This window comes from Myotis davidii, unplaced genomic scaffold (assembly GCF_000327345.1).
Source record: "Myotis davidii unplaced genomic scaffold, ASM32734v1 scaffold575, whole genome shotgun sequence".
In the NCBI taxonomy this organism is placed as follows: domain Eukaryota; kingdom Metazoa; phylum Chordata; class Mammalia; order Chiroptera; family Vespertilionidae; genus Myotis; species Myotis davidii.
In genome coordinates this window covers 5832288-5834784 of record NW_006290306.1, presented here as the reverse complement: position 1 = coordinate 5834784, position 2497 = coordinate 5832288, and the positions used below count along the sequence as shown (strand labels likewise).

At 44.7% G+C, this 2497-nt stretch overlaps 1 protein-coding gene across 1 annotated transcript in view; it reads left to right on the top strand.

The window, feature by feature from the left end:
- The first annotated feature begins 382 nt into the window (after positions 1–382).
- Positions 383–2497, top strand: part of WDFY1 (WD repeat and FYVE domain containing 1) — a 36081-nt gene continuing 33966 nt past the window's right edge. The window contains exon 1 of the mRNA XM_015563667.1: positions 383–387. The gene's annotated coding sequence lies outside the window, so the exon portion shown is untranslated. The remainder of the gene's footprint in view (positions 388–2497) is intronic.

Below are 2497 nucleotides of genomic sequence, written 5' to 3'. Positions count from 1 at the left end.
TCATTCATATATTTAGAAAAGCTGTGCTTATTGAGTACCAGGCCACGGGGACACAACAGGGATCAAAAACCTGCCCTCGCCCTAACTGGATTGGCTCAGTGGATAGAGCGTTGGCCTGTGGATTCAAGGATCCCGGGTTCGATTCCGGTAATGGGCATGTACCTTGGTTGTGGGCACATACACAGTAGGGAGTGTGCAGGAGGCAGCTGATCGATGTTTCTCTCTCATCGATGTTTCTAACTCTATCCCTCTCCCTTCCTCTCTGTAAAAAATCAAGTTAAAAAAAACCTGCCCTCATGTAACCTCTGATTGATTGATTTTTATGGCCCCTTGAGTCCGCAGGCCAACGCTCTATCCACTGAGCCAATCTGGTTAGAGCGAGGGCAGGTTTTGATCCCTGTTCTGTCCCCGTGGCCTGGTACTCAATAAGCACAGCTTTTCTAAATATATGACCTGATGGATCCAACATATTGAGGAAACGGACTGTTTACCGCCCTTATTCATCGAACAAGCATTTATTGAGCACTTCCTGTGTACGGACCTGTGGGATAAAAGACACCTGACTCCAAAATTGCCGTTTCCAAAGGGCTGGGCAGTGTGGTAAAGAAATGGCCCTGTGCTCTCAGCATCCCTGGTGCTGGGAAGACGGAGGAAGGAGTGTCATTAGGTAAGGGCCAGGGTTCAAGGAGAGCCTCTTAGGAGAGATGTCATTGGATGGAGGAGTGGTTGGTGTGAAGGAAGGAGGTTACACATCTATCTTCCAGGCAGAGGGAACAGACAGGAGGGAATAAAGCACCAGTTATTTCTACGTGACCAAAGCAAAAGGTATATTGGTGGCCATGGCAGGAGAGTAAGGACAGCTGGAACGTCCTGTGTCCAGTTTTGGAAGGGACTTCGTTGTGGGCCACTCAGAATTTGGACTTTATTTTGTAGGTAGTGAAGAACCATCAGAGTTCAAAGCAAGCAGATGACATGGTAGAATTTGTAGTTTTGAAATAACAATAGCTAGCTAACCTTTTAAAAGTTCCTTCTCTGTGTCAGTACAGAATTGGACCTTATGTATGTTACCACATCCCCCCAGGAAGCGGGAGCAGTCACCTTCCCTTACCAGCCGTTCCAAAATCCAGTACTTTCTCAAAAAGTAAAAGTGTGGTTTTTTTGGGTTTTTTTATTGTAGTTATTTTTTTTGTAAGTTAGGCCTGAAAACTCATTGGTGCTAAAACTTGACCTGAATAGGTGAGACTATTTGTAATCTTTATCCCATGCAACGTGGATTTATGTTCACTGCAGAAATAGCAATGCATTTAATTGCAGGGTCTGTCCCAGCCCCCCCACCCCCACCCCCGGAGTGTTATTGGATATACATCCTATTGCAATGGACATTTGACAGTTTAGAAACTTAGGTACAAGAGACATTGAAATAACTGCCTATGGTCACATAGCTAGTAAATAATAGGACTGAGATTTGAAACTAGGTCTGACTTTGAGGCTCTAGTTCTTTCTGCTGTGCATCCAGTTTTTCTACACATTTGGAGAAACTGAGTCCAGGCAATATCAGTCAGTGATTGACTATTCTGGCAGGAAGTGTAAAATATTAGGATTGTACCTTTTGCTATGAATCAATTATCCTTCCTTTATACTAGTTTTCAGGGTTTAAAAAGATTGGCTCACACCTTTTGTCTACAACTTCTGCTTTAATGCTCAGAAAAGTAATATAACTTTTAGCCATTGAAGTAGGGCCAGCTGAAGTTAATTCATTTATAAAGTTAAAAGCAGTGAGGCCCAGCTGGCATGGCTCAGTTGTTGAGTGTCGACCTATGAACCAGGAGGTCACAGTTTGATTCCTGGCCAGGGAACATGCTCGGGTTGCGGACTTGATCCCTGGTATAGGCCATGCAGAAGGTAGCCAATCAATTGCTCTCTCTCATCATTGATGTTTCTATCTCTCTCTCCCTCTCCCTTCCCCTCTGAAATCAATATGTGTGTGTGTGTGTATTTTTTTTTTTTTTTAAGAAAAGCAGTGAGAATGGCTGATAGCATTTGGAGAGGAAAAGTGGAAGATGTAGGGGTTGTCCTTAATTTAGTGTCCATTTCTCTAAACTCGAGGCCAGTGATTCTCAGCCAGAAGTGATTTTGTCCCCCAGAGGACATTTGGCAATTTCTGGAGACATTTGGGTTGTCACCACTGGAGGAGGTGGCACCTAGTAGGTAGAGGGTAGGGATGCTGCTCAGCATCCTATAGTGCACAGGACAGTCCTTCATAAAAAGAATCATGCACTCCCAAATGCCATTAGTGCCAAGGCTGAGAAACTGGTCTAGGCTTAATGTACATGCTTACCTGGTCTCTCAAACTTGCGCGAGCATCAGATTCACTTGGAGGGCTTGATAACACACAGGTGGCTGGGCCCTACCCCAGAGATTGAATCAGTAAGTCTGGGGTGGAACCTAAGAGTTTGCATGTCTGCCACGTTCCCAGTGATGTTGACGTTGATACTGC